At 45.2% G+C, this 15,461-nt stretch overlaps 1 protein-coding gene and 1 long non-coding RNA gene across 4 annotated transcripts in view; one reads left to right on the forward strand and one right to left on the reverse strand.

Annotated features, from left to right (window-relative positions):
• The window catches only part of NRG3 (neuregulin 3), a 1,349,256-nt gene that overhangs the window by 749,621 nt on the left and 584,174 nt on the right, over positions 1-15,461 (forward strand). The window lies entirely within an intron of this gene.
• On the reverse strand, positions 13,428-14,342 carry LOC142160356 (uncharacterized). Its single transcript, XR_012693177.1, has 3 exons — positions 14,320-14,342; positions 14,172-14,274; positions 13,428-13,588 (listed from the first exon to the last, which is right to left on the reverse strand). It is a non-coding gene; the product is annotated as an uncharacterized LOC142160356 (long non-coding RNA).

Raw genomic sequence — 15,461 nt, forward strand, 5'->3', positions numbered from 1 at the left:
TAGCTCTCTAACAAAACGTACAGCGTGTCTTTAAACGCCCTGTACACTGAGTTATGCTCCCCAAAAAACCCAGAAAAACGGCGACTTGGAAGTGGAAAAAAACCAGACAGATTTTGAACTTTAGATTGTTCCTAAATTGTCATTTTTTATTCTTTTTTTCTGAATTTTGCGGCACCTGTGAACAGTTCTCCATTCGCATGTAACCTTAATATAAGGACATGACAGTGCCCTTATAATATTAGGGGCCCCCTTAACTTACCTTTCAATCACCTAAGTCCGACCCCCCTTCACAGAAGAGGGGACCAGGGAGGGAGTCGGATAGTGACCACAAAAGGTAAGTTTTTTTTTCTACAGGATTTTACTTTTCATTGCCTTGGGCCCCCTTTCCCCCTGAGCCCCCGGGCACCTGCCCATCATGCCCAGTCGGAAAGATGGCCCTGGTTCATCGGGGGGCCCTGCCTGCTTCATTGTACTGGGCACCACGATTTCTTTAAGGTAATATAAATTAGGTTTAGTGGTATTTTTACCTGGCAATGGCCTTATATAAGTAGACCGTGTTTCTGCAGTGAACTCTTCATAACCTGGAGCTTAAAAGGTGTCTTACATTATGAAAAAAATAAAGTTAACTCCCATCTTCATATATATGGATGAATAAATTATGCTTGTGAACAGATGTTGACATTTCACTCTCTATGATACATGTACTTAAAAATATTTGCATATGCATGCATACATACTGCACAGAATATGCATGCATACATACTGCACGCCGCTACTGACTGCCAGAATATGCATGCATACATACTGCACGCTGTCACTGACTGCCAGAACATGCATGCATACATACTGCACACTGCCACTGACTGCCAGAACTTACATGCATACATACTGCACGCTGCCACTGACTGCTGGAACATGCATGCATACATACTGCACACCTCCACTGACTGCCAGAACATGCATGCGTACTGCATCCCACCACTATATATCACAACATACATATTGCACCCTATCACAGCCTGCCATAACGAGCATACGTACATGCTGCACCCCATCACTGCCTGCCAAAACATACTTACATACATACTGCACCACATTGCTGCCTGCAAGAAAATACATTCTGCAGAACATATACATACATATATTCTGTACCCCACCACTGTCTGCCACAACAGACAGACAGATCCTACAACTGTCTGCCACAACATACATACTGCATCAATGGCTGCCAGTACATACATACTTCATCCCATCACTGTAAGCCAGAACATGCATACTGCACCCCACAACTGTCTGCCAGAACAACATATGCACCAAATACTACCAGAACATACATATGTACCCATGGCTGCCAGAACATACATACTTCATCCCATCACTGCCTGCCTGCACATACATGCATGTGTGACATGTGACAAAAGCTGGTGTGCAGAGAGTGACATTTGAAAGATTTGTTGGTGCCAATGAGGTGACAAGTGAAAATAGAGCTGGTGAGAATGGGGTGTCAAGTGAGAGACACTGGTACACAGGAGGTAACATGAGATTAAAGCTGGTTCAATCGGCGGTGACGTGTGCATGAGGTTACGAAGCTGGTGGGCAGTTGTGGATATGTGAAAAAAAGACCTGCACTGGAAATGGAGGGTACTAAGTTTAGAGGAAATCTGAGGAAAAATTACTTTATCAAAATAGTAGGGGACAGGTGGGATAGGCATCTAACAGAGGTGGTAGAGGCTAATATAGTAGAGCAATGTAAACACTCTTGCTTTTTGCAGTTTGAGTTGAAGAGTTTCAATCATTTTCTTACACTGTAAATTGTGTATAAGGAACCTTAATTGGACATGTTAAACTGTAAGGTTTTTGTCTATGGAATATATATCTACTTAACTCTAAAATATATATGTTTAATGCAATTTCTCTTACATCCATCTGGGGGACACTCCTTAACCATGGGGTTGAGTCGGGGGGAGGAGTCTGGCACCCAAAGAGTTAACTTTTTTAAGCTGACAGCATATCACCCCCGCCCATTCCCCACATACCTCAGTTTGAATTGGGTGCCCTTGGAAGAAGGTTGCACCTGAAGAGCTCCAAGAGAGACAGTGAACAGGGTTCACTGGTAATAGTTTTTTTCCTTTTCTTTTGCAGTTTTTTTCTTTTGATAGCGGCGAGAGGCTCCGTGCAAACGGAGCTGACTCGTGGGAGAAGCGTCTGTCGGGGGGGCGGACCCGCTGACAGAGAGGTAAGAAGCACTTCTAACAGCGGGAAGCAGTCGGCAAGAGACTCTCCACGCTGATGCAGGACGGGCGCTGCCATTATTCAGAAAGCGCCTTTACTACTGAGGTTCCCCGGAAGCCAGCTGAAGTATACCAAGTTCCTCCTCCCATGGGGATGGCAGTGAATTCTTGAGAATGGCGTGCTTTTGATAGCGCTAGCGGGGAACACATTCTAACAGGTTTTCCCATAATATAAGAGAAAGGGCAGAATGCTGTTAAAGTAAATAACACAGAAGGAGAGCCAGTGGAAGGGTAATGTGTTTGAGGAACACCGCTCCCCCCCCCCCCACTGAGTGAGCACGTGGAATATCCCTTTTTGGCGCCAAGCTTCAAAAGGAGGACAGTTGCAGCAGTCATTTGAAGAGAAGTGCCCTGTTGACACATATCTTCCCCGCTGAGTATCACTTTTATTTCTTCTGTGTGTATGTGTGTGCATGTGTAGACATGTATATTATAAGACAATGATGTGTTAAGAGAACTGTTGTTTATGAGAAAACTATAAAGTTCTCCAAGCCTGTCTTATTTAAATCAGAAGTACTATGATATGTTAAAATAACCTGATCTGTATTTTCTGATAATTTGGAGAAGTTTTTGTGGATTTAAAATGTGATTCAGTTTTTCTTATCTTGTGATGGCAGATAAAATCAATACAACACGTACCAAACATAATGTCTGTTCAAAATGTAATGTTAAATTAACAAGTGAACGGCTGGATCAGGGGGGGCTCTGTGCGGCCTGCACTGTGGCTCCTGTGAAACAGCCTTTAGACACCTCCACCATAACGGTGGATCCTCCTGAGTGGGCGGCTGCCTTAACACAGGGAGTTAATACCCTTGTAAATCTGTTATCTAAACCAGTTGAGATCCCATCTACATCAGGGTATAACAGTAGGAATGACAGATGAGTCATTTTCCCCAGGGGTCGGTTTATTTCCCTCCCCAGCCCTCCAAGGGGTATCCCAGATAGGAGAGGTGGGTTGGTCAGCGGTGGCTAAAGGCCTGGACCGGCTTACCCATCTACTGGAGAACCCCAGACACAAACGTAGTGTTAAAAGACGTAGACAAACAGCTAAAGTGCTGTGGTCAGTGTCAGACTCTGAGAGTTCCTCAGAGGAGGAGGGGGAATTGTTGGACGATTCAGATGTGTCCATTATAGAGTCAGAAGGAAACTCTAGGCACCAGGGTATGGACGATCTGTTGAGAGCAGTTCGTCAGACCCTGGGGTTTGCTGAAGTAGAGGAGACAAAGTCCTTGGACCGCTCCCTCTTTAAGAAGGCTTCTAAGCAGGTGGTCAGGTTCCCTCCCTCAGCTGAGTTGAGGGTTATTGTAGAGGCCTCTTGGAAATATCCAGATAAAAGGTTCTCTATGCCAAGGAAGTTTGGCGTATTGTATCCCCTTCAGGAGAAGGATATGACCCGTTGGAAACAGGGGGCTGGATGCACCTGTGGCGAGATTGGTTCATCAGACTACACTACCTGTACCCGGGTCAGCGACCTTACAGGATGCGACTGACAAGAAATTAGAATCCCTGCTAAAGTCGATCTTCTCGGCCGCCGGTATTAGCCTCAGGCCAGCATTGTCCTCTACCTGGGTAGCTATGGCCATGGAAGTCTGGGCAGGGCAGTTAGAGTCTGCCTTGCAGGATTCAGATTTACTGCCTCTGGCCATGCAGCTAAGGGAGGCAGCAGGCTATGTATATGAAGCGGCCCATAATTCGGCCTCCATAGCTTCGTCTATTTCAGCTACAGCTGTAGTAGCTAGAAGGGCGCTATGGTTAAGGGCTTGGAATGCGGATTCAGAGTCTAAGAGATCATTAGAATCCATCCCGTATACGGGTGGGATGCTATTTGGTCCAGAATTAGACTCTTGGATTTTACAGGCTTCAGGGGGCAGGAAGACGTCCTTGCCTGTAAATACTCCAAGACCTAGGGCTAAGCCTGGGAGGACGGCTGTTTGGGTTTGCCCAGCAGCAGAGAGGGTCCTCGGTAGACGAGTAGGTCCAGAATATCGTGATAGAATAAATGGGACCAGCTCAACTCAGGTTTTGAAAAAAATTGCCTCGCTGGCTTCTGTCAAATCAGAAAGAGCTCAGGGCTGTCGATTTGCTTTGTTTAAACAAAGCTATACAGGCTTAGAATTTCCAGTAAGGGAAAAGGTTTTAGTCACACCCATTCGGGGTGCTAAGGCAAGACGGGTTGTTCAGTCTATGACCGGACTTCCAGAGTCTGAAGGGGTCACAGAGAATCCCTCGTCTAAGAATGGCTTTCTTGAGACTAGTGAGGGACTTAGTACGCAGCCGAAGGTTGTCTCCACAGGACAAGTTGAGGTCCTAGATGGAGTGGACAGGCAGGATCCTGTCAGACAAGAGGCTGTCAGTAGCCAGGTCTTTGAAGCTGCTGGGAAAGATGGTGACATCTTTCGCGACCTTACCCTGTGCAGGGTTCCACCCCAGAGGAGCATTCCCGTGCTCGAGGTACCAGTGGAGGAAGTAGGTCCTCAGCTGGTGGTTGCTGGACAACAACCGAACAAAAGACAGGAAAGTCCCAGAGTTCTGCACAAGAACAGGGGATCCACTGGTAGTGGACGTCCTAGCAAGGCCTTGGGGTTGCAGGTAAAACCTGCCCCACAGGGTCCCGTGGAGAGTCAGTCCGGAGGATCATCCAGTCTTTCTGGTACTGCCAGTAAGGCTGTGAAGAGATCTGCTGACCCTGGGACAGTTCTTGCGTCAGAGGCTAAACCAGCTGAATTTAATGGCAGAGCGTTAGAATCCAGTCTGTGGAGAGCGAGAGGTTTCTCGGGGGGTGTAATAGGCACTCTCCTGAATGCCAGGAAGCCAGTTTCAGCCAGAATTTACCACCGTATCTGGCATATATATATAAAGTGGTGTAAGAAGAAGTCTTAGAATGCTAAACCTTTAGTCTGGCTAGATTTCTCGCCTTCTTACAGTGTGGTTTAGAGGCGGGGCTTAAGCTTGGAACCTTAAAAGTTCAGGTATCTGCTTTGTCAGTGTATTTCCACAGGCGGCTGGCGGAGCTTCCGGATGTTAAGACCTTTTTACAGGGAGTGCTTCACATCCAGCCGCCCTTCGTGCATCCTGCGGAGCCTTGGGATCTTAATCTGGTCCTTAGCATGTTGCAGGAGCCTCCCTTTGAACCTTTACTCTCAGCAGAGTGGCGGTTCTTGACATAGAAGACAGTCTTCCTGCTTGCTATCGCCTCGGCCAGAAGGGTCTCGGAACTGGGAGCTTTATCCTCCAAAGAACCTTATCTGGTTTTCCATGAGGATAGAGCAGTTTTAAGGACTGTTCCGTCCTTTCTCCCTAAGGTGGTCTCAGGTTTTCATATTAATCAGGATATAGTGGTTCCAGTGTTCAGAGAGGAGCCTCAGACTCCTGGAACAAAGACAAATAAATATTTGGACGTAGTGAGGGCATTACGTATATATGTTAAGAGATCTGCAAAGATACGTAAGACAGATTCTCTATTTGTATTAGTTGACTTTTCCAAGCGGGAATAGCCAGCATCTAAGCAAACTATTGCCAGATGGCTTACCCTGACTTATCCTGACTATGTCCATATTAATATCCCTGTGCCGAAGCGTATTTTTCCCCATTCTACCCGGTCTGTTGGGGCATCTTGGGCAGCTCGTAATGGAGCCACAGTGGACCAGCTGTGCAGGGCAGCCACCTGGTCCTCGGTCCATACCTTTACGAAATTTAATTTATTTGCGTCTGGGGACGCCTCCTTTGGCCGTAGTGTTCTGCGTGCAAGGAGATCAGAGCGGTCCCACCCTTCAGAGGGATTGCTTTTGTAAGTCCCCATGGTTAAGGAGTGTCCCCCAGATGGATGTAAGAGAAAACGGGATTTATACTTAGGATAAATCTTTTTCTCTGAGTCCATCTGGGGGACACTCCGATCCCCCCGTCTTTTCATTGTTTTCTTTTGTCTCCACTCCCCCCTCTGTTGAGTGGTGTGTCTTGGTTGATTGGCCTATCATCCTAAGGGCTTTGGTAATCAAACTGAGGTATGTGGGGAATGGGCGGGGGTGATATGCTGTCAGCTGAAAAAAGTTAACACTTTGGGTGCCAGACTCCTCCCCCCGACTCAACCCCATGGTTAAGAAGTGTCCCCCAGATGGACTCAGAGAAAAAGATTTATCGTAAGTAATCCCGTTTTCTATATAATGCTGAAATCTTTATATAATGCTACATAAAAAAGTTTGTATTTTCTTACAATACATAGATTTGTGCTCATATAGTGATTGACACAAAATGCTGTGTCAGGGCCATCTTAACAACATTATGGGCCCCTGGGCAAAGCAGTGCACTGGGGCCCCTACATACCTACCTTCTGGTCTCCCCCCTCCTGCCCTGTATAAGATACCGTCTATGTGCCCTCTGGGCCGGTGCAAGGTTGCCCGGCACCCTAGGCAAAGCTTAAGCTAATTTCCCAGCCATTAACACACTTAAAAATGATGACTCTTACCTCCTCTTGGCTGGCTACAATGCAGTCCAGATGTCTGATGCAGCACTGATGTCTGATGCAGAATGCTGTCCAGGCTTCACTGCTGCCCAGGAGCAAACACAGGATATCTAGAGGGGAGGCTCCAAATGCTAGACTTCAGAACAAAACAAACGAAAGAAAAGAAAACATGATATCACTCACCTGTTACACACTGACATGTACCCCGCTGCCCACCAACTTTACTCACACATGCCCCCCTGCCCACTACTTGGCTTTTTTTTTTGTATTTGGCCACTACTTGGCTCTCCTCTGTTGCTGTCTATTAATGTATTCTGTAGATGGTATATTAAATATACTAACACATGCAAATAAATAGAGAAAGGTAATCTAAATGACAGATAATCTAGACCAGGGGTCGGCAATCTAGACCAGGGGTCGGCACGCAGCCCCCTGAGTCCTGGCACGCCGTCCGTTCTCAATGACAGCTCACTCCTTCCCCGACACTGAACTGCTGCGCAAGCGCAGCAGTTCAGTGTCGGCTGCACAGTTCCTCGCAAGCACCTTTGCGGACCGGATCACGCCTGGAAGAGGTAAGTATAAAATTATATATTTTTTTATTCATTTATTTGTGTCATTGGGGGCATTTTTTCTCTACCTACAAAATTTTTGGGAGGCACTTTGAAGTGTGAAGAGAAGGGGGCATTACTGTGACATAAAAGGTATTGGGGCAACTGTGGCATAATATGTGTTTCTGGGGCAACTGTGACATACTATGTGTTTCTGGGGCAACTGTGACATACTATGTGGTTCTGGGGCAACTGTGGCATACTATGAATTTCTGGGGGCAACTGTGGCATACTATGTATTTATGGGGCAACTGTGGCACACTATGTGTTTCTGGGGCAACTGTGGCATACTATGTGTTTATGGGGGCAACTGTGGCACACTATGTGTTTATGGGGGCAACTGTGGCACACTATGTGTTTCTGGGGCAACTGTGGCATACTATGTGTTTCTGGGGGCAACTGTGGCATACTATGTGTTTCTGGGAGCAACTGTGGCACACTATGTGTTTCTGGGGCAACTGTGGCATACTATGTGTTTCTAGGGGCAACTGTGGCATACTATGTGTTTCTGGGGGCAACTGTGGCATACTATGTGTTTCTGGGGCAACTGTGGCATACTATGTGTTTCTGGGGGCAACTGTGGCATATTATGTGTTTCTGGGGGCAACTGTGGCATATTATGTGTTTCTGGGGGAACTGTGGCATACTATGTGTTTCTGGGGGCAACTGTGGCATACTATGTGTTTCTGGGGGCAACTGTGGCACACTATGTGTTTCTGGGGCAACTGTGGCATACTATGTGTTTCTGGGGGCAACTGTGGCATATTATGTGTTTCTGGGGGCAACTGTAGCACACTATGTGTTTCTGGGGCAACTGTGGCATACTATGTGTTTCTGGGGGCAACTGTGGCATACTATGTGTTTCTGGGGGCAACTGTGGCATACTATGTGTTTCTGGGGCAACTGTGGCATACTATGTGTTTCTGGGGGCAACTGTGGCATATTATGTGTTTCTGGGGGAACTGTGGCATATTATGTGTTTCTGGGGGAACTGTGGCATACTATGTGTTTCTGGGGGAACTGTGGCATATTATGTGTTTCTGGGGGCAACTGTGGCATATTATGTGTTTCTGGGGGAAATGTGGCATACTATGTGTTTCTGGGGGCAACTGTGGCATACTATGTGTTTCTGCGGGCAATTGTGGCAACGTATGAATTGGGGGCACAACTATGTGGCATAAGATGAATTGGGGGCACAATTATGAGGTATGATGTGAACTGTGGCACTACTGTGCGGCATAACATTTTTTTTTTTTTGCTGGTCCCTTACTGTTAATATGATATTAGCCTCATAAAATGAGAAATAATTATATATATATATATAGCCGCCGAGAGGGGAGGGGATGGCTACAAATTGCTTGGGCCTGCATGGTGGCCCGAGTTCCCTCTGGAGACCTAATTTTGAAAAAAAAAATTATTTTAAAAGTACTTTTTTTAAAAAAAAATTATTGAGTGCAGGGGGATCGGTAGTGGCTAAATCCCCTTCAGCTCAGGTACCTTCAGATGCCAGGTCATGTGACTGCAGTGCTCACTGGTACTCGGCGGGCTGCTGGATATCTTTCCATGCTGTGCAGTGGAGAATAAGGTAAGAAGAAGGTGTGTCGGAGAGGGGGCATTTGTGACGAAAGGTGATGGAGAGGGGCATGTGTCACTAAAGGTGCTGGGCAGAGGGGGGGCAAGTGTGATTAAAGCATGTGGGCAGAGGGGACATATGTGAGCAAAGCTGCTGAGCAAGGGGGCATGTATGAGTAATGCATTTTTCTGTAAGAGGGTGGCCTGGTGCTTTTCACCTGCTAGACACGCCCCCAATGATGTACTGCCACGGCCCCAATTGTACGACCACTTGCATGGTAAAAAAAATGTGCCGCGGCGGCACAACATTTTTTTAACTATGCTTAACTATAAGGGAGGACCCATGGAGTTGCTGTACTGGGGCCATATATTTCTGTAGGCAACTCTGTATGTATGTGTATGTGTACGTGTGTGTGTGTGCGTGTATGTATATATATATATATATATATATATATATATACACACACCTGGCACACCTGGGCTTGACTAGATTTTAGCCAGCACTCTGATAGACAAAGGTTGCCAACCCCTGATCTAGACCATTCTATTTTATTTGCATTTGTTAATGTATTCTGCAGATGTAAAATTAATTATACTAATAGAGGGCAACAAAGGAGAGCCAAATAGAGGGCAAATACTAAAACACATAAATAGTTCCTTAACTATCCTAGAGTAGCCCCAGCAAGGTAAATTAAAGCTCTGCTTCATTATGCATAGCTGCATTTTGTCACGGCACTATCTTAGTACAAAGACCCCATAGTCTCTAACTTAAGGACATTTCTAAGTGTAATCCCCCGTCTCCCTATTTTCTCCAGCCTCCTCCTCCCCCCCAATTTTCTGTAGCATCCACCCCCCCTTTCTGTAGCCTCCATTCCCCCCCCTTTGTATAGCCTCCATTCTCCCCCCTTTGTATATCCTCCATTCACCCCCCTTTGTATAGCCGCCATTCTCCCTCCTTACTGTAGCCTCCATTCCGGCCCCCCCTTTCTGTAGCCTCCGTTCTCCCCCCTAGAAATAGTAATATGTATAGCATCTGTCCCCCGCCCCGTCCCCTCCTGTTATCTGTAGCCTCCTCTTTCCTGTACTCCCTTTAACTTCTTCATTTTCCTTCCTTTCTCTTCTTCCTCGCTTCTGTCTTCTTTCTCTGTCGGCTCCTCTACACTGGCAGCGTCGTGCGTCGTGATGTCACGACGCTGCCAGGTGCCGGGTAAATTTTAAAATGCGGTGCTGCTACAGTGCAGCACCACATTATTGCGGGCGTGCGAGAGGGCGCGCGGCGGGCGATCTGCCCTAGGCGATTGCACCGCCATCATTTATTTCTAAATTATTACTGGGTCCCCCGCTTCAATGCCGCCCTCCAGAGCCCGGCGCCCTAGGCAACTACCTAACCTTGCCTAATGGGAGCGCCGGGCCTGTGTGCCCTCCATTATTATTCTATTTGCCCCCTCTACTTATCTTTCTATCACCTTCTTCTCTTTTTTTCTTCCTTTCTGTTTTCTTTCTCTCTCGCTTGCTTGTCCGTCACATCGTGGCTACTCCGTGCTGCGCTCCTCACTGAAAATGCCGGACGTGATGTCATCACACCCGACATTCAGTGCGAGTGCAGCACGGAGGAGGGGAACAGGGAGGGAGCCGGATCGCCACTACGTGACTGCAAAAAGGTAAGCTTCTTTTGTGTTGTTTTTTCTTTATTACTTCAGAGCCCTGTCTATGGGGCCCCCTTGCTGGAGGGGCACCCTGGCAGTTGCCCAGTGTGCCCAATGGGAAAGATGGCCCTGTGCTGTGTTACTTAATGGATATGTCAAAAGTTGTTTTTTATCTGGATGGTTTGGGCATGCTATAAAAATGAAGCCAAGATATTAGAACGTCAGTTGGAAGATATTTTGAGACAAGTGAGGAGATGAGATGTATGTTGAAGCAGTTTTGTTGAGGGACTAGTATGTTAGTAAAAGTATTTTATATTGAATTTGTTAAAAACACAGGCAACCAATCTAGAGACCGACAGAGCGAAGCACTAGTGAAAGAGTGATTTGCATAAAAATCTATCTGCATGAAAAATCAATCTGCATGCAAACTAGATTGTAGGGGTGAGAGTCTGGTTCGGGAAGACCAGAAAGGGTGGTATTTAAATCATACTTTTTTCAGTTGGTGTCTGGGAGCCTCTCGGTGGCAGGTGGGCGTGCGGGGGCGGGGCTCCGAAAGCGCGTCATTTTGGACGCGATTCCCGGAGAATCGTGACATTTTGGCCCTAATTCAGGCACATGCGGGAGATTGCCGCACTCTCCCGGGAGTCTGGGAGACCCACCCAAAATGCGGGAGTCTCGCGGACATTCCCGGGAGAGTTGGCAAGTATGATGGAAATAGTCAATGCGGGAGATGATGAGTATATAAAATATATTTTTTACAGTGTCTTGTGTGAAATATGTTATATTTTAGAAATGTCTTTTCGATGTATGTAGCAGGATTTATATATAGGTTTTGGGGAACAAAGGATAGTTCTTAGTTAAGGATCACATCTAGGTAGCGAGCTTGAGAAGTATGATTTATTGTCATGTTGTCAACAGAAATAGCAATGTCAGGTGACTTCTTTTGGCTGGTGGGAACATTATTAAATCTGTTTTTGAAAGATTGAGTTTCAATTGATGAGAGGACATCCAAGATGGAATATCAGAAATCCAAACAAGGGGCCTGATTCATCAAGGAACGCAAACGCATACGCATCTGCTATGCATACTTTGAGTGACGCAAACCGGTATGCGAGTGAAATAAGCATCTCAAACAGCAAAAACACACCCTCTTGCACTTAAGGGACGGAAATAAGCAGTGCAAACGTTATAAAACACACCCACCTGCGGATCTTTAAACATGGTACAAGCACAAGCGACGGCTCTCAACTGATTGACAGGAAGCTAAGCAATGTATACTTAACGCCCACTGTGGGAGGGGCCAACAGTTTGTTTATACACAACACAACACAAATGCCTGGGGCTTATTTTTACGAGATAGCTCTTTACTCATTAATCACTGACAAAGAACAATGATGTGCAACACTCTGAACAGTTGTTTTTCCTTTGCTACTAATTAGCGTAATAAACACTTTTAACAAACACATTGCTCACGATCTTTCTGTGTTTAGGATTTCAAGTCGCCGTATAGTATGCAAAATGCATGGACATGGCTACATTAAAAACACATGAAAAACTAATATATCAAAATGTATGTGGTGTAAATACATCTTGCCTTTTCAGCAAAATGCATAGCATACTCTTCCATAAAGGATACACACAAGAGTGTATACAACCTCCACACAGAGGAAGGGTTTCTGTCTGGATTAGAACTCATGAGTGACTGTATGGAAAGTGGGCCAGCTACCCACTAGGCCAACCTGAGATTTGAAAAATACCTAGACAACACCAACCATACAGCATGCGTGCTACACAGGCAACTCACACTTAATAGTACTCTTCATTAATCACAAAATAACAATCTCACAGGTAGCTCTCTGGTTAGCACTTTGGACTCAACACAGCAGCCAAGAGTTCAAATACCAAACATACCCACAAGTATTGTGTGGACTGGATTAATTATGCTAACAAGAAACACATGAACTTCACACAATGGTTTCATTTTTGAAATGGGTTTTGTTTTAAGTGCTCACCCACATTGTAAAATAAGGCCTCATATTCATCCTGTATGGTAAGATTTACATTTTTGGGGGTGTACTTTATACAAGCCGCAGGGCTAACACTTCACACATGCACATTTATTATGTCCATGCTTACATTTTTTACTACAAATGGACTAAGATGGGGGGGGGGTGTAGGGGTCAGCCTCCTTGGAGTTACATGCAACATTGGCTGCAAAAAGATTTGCATCTGGATTCACGGCATACAGGTTAGGTCATGTACTTAGCTTTTTCAAAACAGAATGCTCACCACACTCCAGTACCATGGAGCTTTGCAACGCTTGCACTTCTGCCTTACGCCACTTCTAGGTACAGTTTCCATGTTCTCTTCAATGTGTGACTGGCTTTGCTCTGACACTTGAACGTAACGTTGGACTATCACTACAATGACACATGATTTTGGGAAATTGTAAACTAGCTAGGGTATTTGACCTTTGGAATTTATCTTGCACACAGGGCCTACAGATGCCATACCTCTTACAGGGGTGGCTTGTTGGTGGAGGCCACATGTTCCTTGTGGATGAAATGCATACAGCAAATCAGAATCTTTTCTGCTAGAGAAATTATGTTAGGGAAAATCCATCTGGCTGAAATGTTACTATTTTCGGGTTATTATATATATATATATTCTCTTTTATCCTTACAACCACATGTAGGATAAATAGATGAATAAACACACACATACACCAAGGTTTTTTTAGTTAAACTTATATATTTTTTACATATTTACAATTCAAAACATTATTTTACATTTTTAATGTTAAACTATTTACATAAAATTAAAAAACAAATGTAAAAAAAAAAACTAGTCATACAATCTACAACAATAGGCCAGTTTGGCCTCAATCTCCTCCATATGTTTCTCCTGCTCTTTTTGGAGATCCTTTATTTTTTGCCACGAGGCAAAAATGTCGGCCCTCATCTCTGACAAGGTTGGTGGGGGGAGGCCAATTCTCAGCTTCCTCCATGTGTGCTGACAAAAACATAAAACAAACATTACATACATGTATACCTATTTCATCAAACAGACAGGATTTACTAAAGATGTGTAGTGTTACATTACTTTAAAATGTTAGGCTTCTGGCAACCAAACCATTTGGACGCACATTAGACGTTGATAAGGCATTTGGATCAATGTACTACATTCTGGTGAGCCACGGGGAGAGGGCCATGGACAGGGTTGTCTTATCCAGCATTATAGGCTTCAGGGCAAAGCACTACCATGGGCCACTACCTAAACATTAACTCACAGGAATTAAAAATAATTTGGTTGATGTTTGAATTTAAAATCAAGTGATTAATATACTGACAAGTTGACCAGGCTAGCGGCCACATTTTTTAGGGCCCTGCCCTGCGTGCCCATGTGTTAAGATGGCTCTGGCTGTGGTTTGAGTGTTTAATGTATATCAAATTTGTAGCCAGATATTATGTGTTAAACCTGTGGCATTTATGTCACCATTTAATCAACATCATGTGTCACAGCAGGGATTATGTACAAGTATAATGGACATCTCAATCTTATCAAATTAGGTCCATCACTTTTGGCAAATACTTACTATCATCAAAGGCCACTGCCTCTTGGCTGCCCGATTCTGCCTCCTCCAATTGTTGGTCCTCCGGGTCAGCCTCCTCCTTCTCCCGAACTCCCACCGGCTGGGCCTCCTCCTTCTCCTCCACTGCTGCCACTGGCACTGGCTGAGCCACCTCCTCCTCCACCGCTGCCACTGCCACTGGCACAGGCTCCTCCTCCTCAGATGACAGTGCCACTGCCACAGGCTCCTCCTCCTCCGATGACACTGCCACAGGCTCCTCCTCCTCCTCCAATGGCACTGGCACAGGCTCCTCCTCCTCCTCCGCTCCCTCCACCACTGCCCGGCGGCGTTGCCGGCGTTCCTCGCGTGCCCGGTCTGTTGGAAAAAAAGAAATATAAAAAAAAGGATATGTTAACACAATCACTAGTTGAAAAAACTGATTGTATTACGACAATCAGGTGATCATACATATTTAATAAACTTTACATTGTCAGCAGACAGAAATATTAGCTACTAACAAAGCAAGGTGCTAAACATGATGAACACAAAGCATTTCACATGACCTGTCCCAATTTTTTTTATTTTCCATAGAGATGTGGAATTTCTCAGTGGCCTAGTGGTCAGCACTTTGCTCTCACAGCACTGGGGTTAGGAGTTCAAGTCCCTGATTATTGTTTCATATGTGTGGAGTTTGCTGGCTTGCTCCATATTTGCATGTGTTGTCTACCACACTCCCCAAACATACTACTGGCCGGGTAATTTGTTTTTTGGAGAAATTGCCAGTAGTATGTTTTTTAATGTTGGTAAATTTAAGTTTGCAAAACTCCCATGGGGCTGGTAATGATGTCAATTAGTTCTCTCTTTACAGGACCACTGAATTAGTGGATGGATCTCAAAATCTTAGAATGTTGAGTATACTTTGTTGGGACTACCTTGCAGTCTAAAATAGTCTAAATAGGCAGGTAAATAATGATTGATTAGCTATATGTAGTACACTCTGTAATCTGTTTGCATCTTATGGGAACTTGTAAAAATTTGTTTAAACACTGAGGTGTTTGGTATTTGAAACATGCCTTTTAAATCTTTGCCCAATAATGACAACACAACTGCCACTCCAAAATGTTTTTACGGTTAGACCAGCAAGTTACAGCACTCGGGGCAAGAGTTAGAATGCCTGATTCCAAAAACCACCCTTAATGTTCAGATTTGTCACACAAAAACATTTAGGTCAGTAAATTGTCAGCAGACAAATGTAGGAGACAGGAGGCAAAGCATTTTGGGTGCACAGGAAGGGGCATGACCTTTATAGTGTGC

Source organism: Mixophyes fleayi, chromosome 6 (assembly GCF_038048845.1).
Source record: "Mixophyes fleayi isolate aMixFle1 chromosome 6, aMixFle1.hap1, whole genome shotgun sequence".
Classification (NCBI taxonomy): domain Eukaryota; kingdom Metazoa; phylum Chordata; class Amphibia; order Anura; family Limnodynastidae; genus Mixophyes; species Mixophyes fleayi.